The sequence below is a fragment of the Mobula birostris genome, chromosome 22 (genome assembly GCF_030028105.1).
Source record: "Mobula birostris isolate sMobBir1 chromosome 22, sMobBir1.hap1, whole genome shotgun sequence".
Classification (NCBI taxonomy): domain Eukaryota; kingdom Metazoa; phylum Chordata; class Chondrichthyes; order Myliobatiformes; family Myliobatidae; genus Mobula; species Mobula birostris.
In genome coordinates, this window is record NC_092391.1 from 22,675,169 (window position 1) to 22,684,736 (window position 9,568).

Genomic DNA, 9,568 nt, shown 5'->3' on the forward strand with positions numbered 1-9,568 from the left:
ACTAGAGGACATACATTAAAAGGCACCTGATGGGCAACATTTCTGCACAGAAGATAGTTAGTATATGGACTAATTTGCAGGTTAGTATATGTGCTAATTTGCAGGTTCAGATATGGAATAATTTGCTAGATGAAGAAGCAGAGAGCATTTAGATTGGTACATAGATAGAAAAAGCAGAGCATGAGTTCTCTGCATGGGAACGTGTTGACTTTTTGGTTAATGGTAGGAGTCTAAGGCATAAAGAAGGTTGGGGACCCTTAGCTCATAGGTCAAATGCATACAAATCAGACGAATTCATAGAAACATTTTGTTTAGCATGGACAAGTTGGACTGAAGGGCCTGTTCCTGTATATTTAATTTAAATAAAACACAACACTTTCTGGCTAGATAACAAAAAGCTTTGCCTGTGATCCTGTTCCAAGCAATACCTTTCACCAATAACCATTTTTTAAATTCTCAAAGTGATGGAAACAAATACAAAATGGTTAATATCCAACAGATTAAATATTTTGATGGACCTAAGTAACCAATTTTTAGTTTAAAACCTGAATGCTTAAAGCAAAAAGTTACAAGAGGGAAAATTGTGGCAATGGTTTTCATTATATACTAATGTTAAACAGCAATGTGCCAACTGTAATCAGTTTTTTTTTCATTTTCATTCTGAATCTTCCCCATAAAAGGGACATATATAGTCTTTACATACAAGGTGTGCATCCTATAATTTTGACCCTTTCTAATCTTGCCCTAAATTTAGGAAAAGAGCAAAGCAAATTTGAAAACATTGAATATAGAAAGCTTGAACTTCCCCGAATAGCTACTGAAAATTTGAGTGAGCTTGAAATTTGAGATCCTTCAACATTTATTTGTGAGAATACCATTCCAAGACTAGATCCACTGTGCATTTGGCAGTCACTTTAATTTCTATAATTAGTAAGGAACTGAAAATTTGGCAAAGATGGCATATTTACGATTTAATTTTAAGGAAGTACACCCACTTTATTAATGACTACTGCAATAATTTCAAGAGAGGTCTTTGCAGATGTTAATTGCAGTGGAGCACTACAGAATACTGAATGAAGAAATGGAAGATTGCGTGTTATTTCCATGAGCCAAGGATTCCTGTGAATTACCGAAGGCTCTGTTGAAAAGGCATTTATTTGCTTTATGGTGGTTAAGTACCCCACCTTATCCCCAGTTCTATTTTTTATTCTCTTCTCTTTACTTGTCTTTCATTTGAAACCTGCCTGGTTGTAAAAATAGTGTATAATTTATGGCTAATTTATGATTTTCTTGTGAATGTTGTGTACTCGATGCCATGTGCTTGTGAATCTGCTGCAAGTTTCTCATTGCACCTGTGCACACATGTACCTGTGCAGATACTAATAAACTGAACTTTGATTTTGCTTCCATGGCTAGTACTAATCCATCTTGACTGGAAAATGAATGCTACTCAGACCCGCAGGTGAAACCATCAGAGTAATAAAAGAGAGAGGGGTTCACATCCTCATGACACAGCAATAGCTCAGAAGGGGTCGAGTGCTGCATAAAGAATATGCAGGTAGCTCTTCAGTTTCATCTCTAGACCAGAACCGCAGAGTCCCAAACATGGTAGGAGTGTGTTGGATCAGGGCCAGCTGAACCTTATGCACATTTGTAACCGTCAAACTGACCCTAATTCTCTACTTCTTCGCTCTTTGGGATTATTCCAGTGTTCTGATCAAAGTATTTTCTCAGTCATTATTCTCAATTGTGTCAGACACATAATAAGTGCTATGTATATGACAGATGATACACAGACTATATCATTCGCCATGATGAAGGCCAGTCAGAATGGATTTGTTGTGATGGTTGCATTATCATAATATAAAAAAAGTGACAACCTGCATTCACGTGACAATGAAAGCACACAAACTTGGAGTTATTAGCAATCAGAAAGGACCCCTGTCATTAATCTGCAGCCAATCAGTAAACACTGAATGATGCCTATTCAAATATGTGCTTCGTACCTGGGAAGCTTCCATAATTCCATTATCCCTGTCACACTTCACTTGTTGGACAATAACAACATATTTTAATCACCGTTCTTTCCTGTGGTGCCAATACATACCAGGATCTTCCCCAAAATGGCTTCCTCTTAATTTCTACCTCATCTCCGATATAGTCCAAAGCATTCAATCTATTCAAAACAGGATAAGAAAGCACGATAGCACTGGTTCTCCTAAGCTTTTCCCAAAGTTTGCATAGGGAGTGGGGGATAAAGAAATATTTTCTGAAGTAAACTTTCATAGCCACTTAGGAGAGGGTTTCTCTGGTAAATTTTAAAGACTAGGAGATCTCTGCACCTGGATTATGACCAACAATTGGAATTAATATCACTTCTTTTAACTAGCAGTTTAACTTGAAACTCTTTCTCCGTTGGACATTTCCCAACTGCTGCATCATGGTATTGAGTTAAATCTGGAAGTTTGCACCATTACATGTTCCTGACTTACACTGTTCACTCCAACCTGCTATGAAATCTGGCCATTCTGCGTTTAAGGTTGTCCTCCTAAAATGGGGAGGGCAATGAATTTCTGAAATTGTGTATTTTGCAAAGCCCTGTATACTCAGCCAATACACATTCAAGACTTCAACGAAAAGATGTTTGGACATGAAGTGAGTCTAAGTTTGTGAGAATACAATGGGAAATTGGACTTGATTTGCAAGCTCGGCTGCATTCTTATCAAAGAGCTGAACTGAGTGGCAAACTTGTATTCCTGTTTCTCATCTCATCTTCTTAATTTTAAGGGAGTTTCATTTTCCTTGATCCTTCTGTGCTTAACTTAAAAGTTGATGTTGCTGAAAGTCATTATCAGAAACAAAGCTTACTGTAACCAGGTCCTAACAAGCCTAATTATTGAATTGTTCCATGATATTTTAAAAATACATCAAAGAATAACCTGTTGATTTATTTTTCCATCTTATAAGGTTGTTTATAAGTTGGAACCTGCATTAAATCTATCTTAGAAGTGCTAAAGGTAGAGGTATTGGATATTCTTTTTATTAAAAACTTGCATCCTGCAGATACCCTAAGTGCAATAAAGTTCTTCCAGTGCCCTGCTGTAACTTAGGTGGAAAATCTGCAGAAACTCTACAAAAACAAGATAAAATTGATGACTAGTTACAAATACAGTATTAACTAGGAGTATATTCAAATTTTTGAAAATTGTTCTGTTCATATTCTGACTAAACTTGATGCAGTGATTTTTATGTATTAATACAAATATTAGCATGTTCACTTTCATGGTAAGTTAGCAAAATAATCCAACAAACAGCTCTAATAAATGGAGCTTTGTTCAAATATTTTTGATTGGATACAGTTAAGTACAAATATTTTCCATCCCAAATCCTGAAACCCTGCCAGATTATAATGCAATAACCTATGGTACTGTTGGCCTTTACTGATTACATTAGTATTTTGTTTAGACAAAAAGCAGGCAAATTAGCAAGCTGAATTGCATAACCTTGGTATTTAAATTTAATCTGGGTTAATATTTCTGTTAAGGGGACTCACAAATGGATTTTTACTGTATATTCCTTCGCTTGAAGTCACCTAAAAGGTCTAGAAATTTGATCTGACCCACAAAAAACTTGCAGGGTTTGGTGTCCATGTGGCTGTATGAAATTGCTGTGTTCCCTGATCATTGTAATGAGACAGATGTATAGGTGGAGTTTCGTGTTACCCCGTTCACTGGCAGATTAATGACTTTTTTCCACCACTGGGCAGCGCGTTGTTTGAGTACTGCTGGCTATGTTCCAGATTTGCTTGGAGAGCCCAGGTAGGAGTGATACGATCAGAGGTGGTTCCGCTCCCTCCAAGAGACATACGTGTCTCCAAGCAACACTTACACTGGAGTTGAGAAGTTCTAGAAGAGGCCGATACCAGAGCTTGGAATCCAAGACATTCCTGCAAAATCTCCAAGAAGCTTGCTCATATTGTTGAGGTAAGAATCTCTCTTGCTTCTTTCTCACATGGTTCATAAGACACCATTTCCCTTCACTGTCCCACAATGTAAACCACTCTGTCTCTTTTCCATGCCTCTCCACTACTCTATGACACTTTAAACCACTACCACATCCAACACAGAGCTGTCATCTGTGGCCATTCTTTCCATGAGAAGATTGTACACAAACAGTGCCAGAAGTTTGCTAGCAGAGAAGACCAATTTTCTGAGTCGGAGAGGGGCAGGGGAGAGTCATGTTCATGACAACAGTTAATGTTAAATGAGTCATTGTGCAAGCTTTGCTAAGTTATCTTCAATTTCTTTTCCACTTCTGCAGCTTCCTTCGGCAGCCACTCAGCTCTCCGTGCTCTTCCATCACACCAGAGATCCTTCATTGCACCTAATTTTTTCACTTCCACTAAAAATACTCCAGTGCAACTTCAGCAAGAAGAGAGCAGCATTTGTGAAATGGCCACCATACCTGAACTGATCTAGTGGTTTCTGGCTTTCCTGTTTAAAATGGTGCTGGTGAATCTCAGTGACTTCTGGCTGGTGGCTAACGAAACAAGGGAAACAACTAAATACTTTGTTAGTCACTCTTTTTCTGGCAAGCGATCATTGCAAGCAATAGTCTGTAACTTGCGTTTTGAGTTGGAGTAAATTCCTGTGGCAGAACTGAGGCGGGGCGAGGCAGTGGGCCTGTCACAGAGTGGGAAAGACTCGAGGTTCGATCGATTGAAGAGCTGGGCTGAACTGGAAAGAACAGGTACAGGCTGGATTGGCACTGCGGGGTCCAGACCCCAGAGCAAATTGAGGTAACTAAACCTGATATTTGGACAACAATTTAGGTGCTGGGTCAAATTGAAATGGTCAGGCTGTCGGGACCCGAGGTGGGAGTCGGGCTGGTTCAGCTCGCTGTTCTTCTGCATCGTTTTCTTGGCTCTGCGCTGAACTAAGCGTTCGTGGACAAACACTCCGTGCGGACTTTCATTCAGAATTCTATTTGCTTGTGTTTATTGTTTCCATGATTTGTTTTTTTTTTTTTCTCTCTGCACGTTGGGTGTTAGGTCTTTTTTTTTAATGAGTTCTTTTGGGTTTCTTTGTTTCATGGCTGCCTGTTAGGAGACAATTCTTAGGGTTGTATAATGTATACATACTTCGATAATAAATGTATTTTGAAGTTTCACCAGTTTAGAGGCTAGCAGAAGGTGAACTTAAATGGCTGAGCTTGCTCAAAAGGTAGAACATGAAAATTTCAATGGGGTTCTGGATTTGAGACCCAAGTTGGCTACAAGCCTCTTTCAGAATTGAAATGGAATATTAAGAGGAAGTGCCTGTAGGTGGGAGATCACCCGTCACTATTGTGCAGGAACGAGGGTAATGGGGATACTTTTTATTCATTCTCAGACTCTGTCATTGACAGGGCTGACATCATTGCCCTCACATCTCCAGTTGCCCTTGACAGTGAGAGTCAGCTTTCTCAAACCATCTCCTCAGCAACCAAGATCATAAAACAGCAAGGCCACCCAAAAAAACCTGAGAGTTGTACAGTTGGACAGGTGAACAGCATGGTGCACACGGTGGATAGAAAACATTGAGAAATCCTGCTCCCATTTGTTTCACAGCTTCAAGCAGAGCATTCAAAATTTTGCATGTAACCCTGATGATCAGCACATTTGTAATGTTGACCACAGTGAAAATCTATAGATCAGGGGTTCCCAGCCTGGGGTCTTTGAACCCCACAGTTGATGGTAGGGGTCCATGGCATAAAAAAAGTTTGGGAACCCCTGCTATAGGTAGTTTCCACAGCAGCACCATATGCAAATAAATGCAGAAAGCGTAGAAGGAAATTGACCAGATTCAGTTGTTGTCAATAATTATTAAATACAGATGAAATTCCATTGTTTGATATACTTGGGGTGATTTGGTGCTATCATTTGTAGTTAAGTGATGAAGGAATGAAATTAGTTGGTGATAGTAATGACAGTAACAATGTACGACTGTTGATTTATCACAAACTCATGCGAAGTGCTTTCTATCAAGCAGCCAACTCAGCTTTAGGAAATCGATGACACTGCTGTCTTTTCTCCCTGCTTCACATCTCACTGTAGGGGCTGCTCCTTTGTGCTGACAGTGGTATGAAATATGACACAGGCAGCCATGTAGATTGCATTTTAAGGGCAGAAGTTCCCTCAAACTCTAAAAGTATGGCACATAGGCTGGTTTAAATGAAGAGGAGCAGACAAGTCTCCAGAGTGTATTTGTTTTTCATCGGTCCAAACCACGAGGGTGATAGTTCCTTTGAGAGGTACACTAAGTTCAGGTTAGCGGCAGCAGGGATGGTTGATGTGTACACGGAGGAAGGACGAAGCTCAGGAAGTAAATTCTGAATGGGGATTCAGTAGATAAGAGCATATAGGTTATTTGTTGGCAGAATCATGATTCTAGGAAACGTCTCTTGTCATTCCGGGTCATGGGTACCACTGACAATTGGCAGCTGGGAAGGTGGTTTAAAAAGTTCAACCAGAAAGTTAGTAATTTTTGAATTGCTGTTGATGCTGCACACTAGTGGCTGCAGAAATCTATTCAACTGTAAGATATAGTAGCAGAATTAGACCATCTGGCCCATCAAATCTGCTCTGCCATTTCATCATGGCCGATCCATTTTCCCTCTCAGTCCCAATCTCCTGCCTTCTCCCTATATCCCTTCATGTCCTGACTAATCAAGAATCTTTCAACCTCTGCCTTAAATATACCCAATGATCTGGCCTCCACAGCTGCCTGTAGCAACATCTTCCACAGATTCACCACTCTTTGGCTAAAGAAATCCCTCCTCCTCTCCATTCTAAAAGGATGCCCCTCTATCCTGAGGCTGTGTCCTCTGGTCGTAGACTCTTCCACCATAGGAAACATACTTTCCACATCCACTCTACTGAGACCTTCGAACATTTGAAATATTTCAATGAGGTCACCCCTCATTCTTCTGAACTCTAGTGAAAACAGGTCCAGAGCCATCAAACACACCTCATATGACAAATCTTTCAGTCCCAGAATTATTTTTGTGAACCTCTTTTGAACTGTCTCCAATGTCAGCACATCCTTCGTTAGATAAGGGGCCCAAAACTGTCACAATACTCCAAGTGAGGCCTCACCACTGCTTTTTAAACCTCAACGTTATATCCCTGCTTTTATATTCTAGCCCTCTTGAAATACATCGCATTTTCCTTCCTTACCAACATCTCAACCTTCAAGTTAACCTTTAAGGAATCCTGCACGAGGACTTTCAAGTCCCTTTACACCTCTGCTTTTTGAATTTTCTCCCCGTTTAGGAAATAGTCTTCTACCAACGTGAGTGACCATACACTTCCCTATGCTAAATTCTAACTGCCACCTTTTTGTCCATTCTCCCAATCTGTTCAAGTCCTTCTGCAGACGCTCTCTGACCTCAACTCTACCTGCCCCTCCACCTACCCTTGTATTAAAAGTAGTTCAAGCAAAGGGGTAGAAAAAAATTACGACGCAAGCAAAGAGCTCCATATTGGGCAAAGATAGGGAAGGGGACTAATGAACAGAAAGCTAGGTTGGATAAATGCACCATTTTTGGACCAGCACTCCAAAACTAATGAAGTATCAGTACTATGGTCTGGACTGTATGTGTTGATGATTGTTTGAAGAAACTGTATGACTGTAGCCAAATTTGCCCACAGTATATTGTGAGGAGGGTCTAAAAGAGATGTAGATGCATTAGATGAATGGAAAATAAATTGGCATTTGGAGTATAATGTGAAAATATGTGAGGTTATATATTTTGGCAAGAAGAATGAAGCAAATTATTATTTAGATACACTGAGGCTGCAACATGCCACAGTACAGAGGGATTTTGTACTTGAAACATAAAAAAAACCCACAAAGCTACAATAAGCAATTAGGAAGGACAATACAATATTGGCCTCCATTGCACAGGGGCTACAACTACTGCTCTTCTTCATATATGAATTATTATGACTTGGTGTGGAGATAAAGTGACCTCTGAGTGTACGTAATTATAGTTTTCAAAAGAGAGCTTAATGCTGCAGTTATTCTGTATTGTCCTAGAAATTCATTGCCCTACAAAATCAGTGCTGGTACACAATGTACGAGGAACCTTTGGCTTTGGTCGCCTCTGAAATTTGTGCACACACATCATTATCATGATTGGAGTGCCTAACATCTCCTATCTTTGTTTTTGGGAATTTTATGGTGTAATTATAGGAAACACCTACACCAACTCAGACAAAAGCCAACTGAGGCTATGATGTCAACTCCTAAAATGTAGACGGTTATTGTATCAAATGACTACTGGAATTAATCATGTTGTCAGGACAGATACGGTCATCCTGATTCTTCTAACCCAGGGGTCCCCAACCTTTTTTGCACCGCGGACCGGTTTAATATTTACAATATTCTTGCGGATCGGCCGACCAGCGGGGGGGGGGGGTGCGCGGAGGGGCGGGTGTTGTTCAAGTAGGGTTAAACTCTCCTCAGCATGTCTTTTACAGTTAGGGTTGCCAACTTTCTCACTCCCAAAAAGGGACAAAAGTAGCAGTCAAATACGGGACACTTTACCCCAGGGAAGACTACCATGACCATGAAGCTTTGCGCGGGCACCTGTACATACGTGCCGATTTTTTTCCCCACAAATCGGTTTTGCCTTCTTCTTCCCGACTATGCTGTACATACATTATTTCTACTTTATATAGGCTGTGTATTTATCATATCATTCCTGCTTTTACTATATGTTAGTGTTATTTATTTTAGGTTTTATGTGTTATTTGGTATGATTTAGTAGGTTATTTTTTGGGTCTGGGAACGCTCAAATTTTTCCCATATAAATTAATGGTAATTGCTTCTGCACTTTACGCCATTTTGGCATGAAAGGTTTCATAGGAACACTCTACCTTAGCGGGGGGAATACGGGACAAACCAAATTAGCCCAATATATGAGATGTCCCGTCAAATTACAGTACAGTTGGCAACCCTATGTTCAAGTTCAACAGTGTGTGACAGGGAATGAGAAAAGGTGCAGCTGACTCATATCGTTTCCTCACGGCCCAGTAACACATGCTTTGCGGCCCGGTATTGGCCCGCAGCCTGGTGGTTGGGGACCGCTGCTCTAACCCATTCTTGCTGCCTTTAAGTGTCTTAAAGGTAAAAAGTATCTAAAATATCAGCACACTTTCATGAAAGGTTTCATATCCAGACACTCTAAGTCATATTTGGTGAATGGGTGAGTACATCAATTAATTTCATCCTCCATTGCCTCACATAGACATTTACATGGGCCTACATCAATCACAAATATGTTTGTAAATGTTACCCCACGCTCACCAATACTCCAAAATATATACACATTTCCCAGTTTATATACAGTACATACCCAGTTTTTCAACAGGGCAGGCACATCACAGAAAAGAAACAAGGTGTCATGTAACTGCTGGTAATAACAGTCCACTGCTGGATCCATTGACACAGTGACCTGGAGAAGAGGCAAGACTGAGGTGGCTACAGCAGAGTCCGTAGTCAGCAGTGACGCAGGTATCACTGAT

General features: G+C 40.2%; 1 long non-coding RNA gene across 1 annotated transcript in view; it reads left to right on the top strand.

Moving 5' to 3' along the window:
* LOC140186197 (uncharacterized) overlaps positions 1–4,831 on the top strand; it is a 28,708-nt gene extending 23,877 nt beyond the window's left edge. The window contains exons 4-5 of the long non-coding RNA XR_011882808.1: positions 3,800–3,983; positions 4,321–4,831. This is a non-coding gene — a long non-coding RNA (uncharacterized lncRNA). The remainder of the gene's footprint in view (positions 1–3,799; positions 3,984–4,320) is intronic.
* The last annotated feature ends 4,737 nt before the right edge of the window (positions 4,832–9,568 follow it).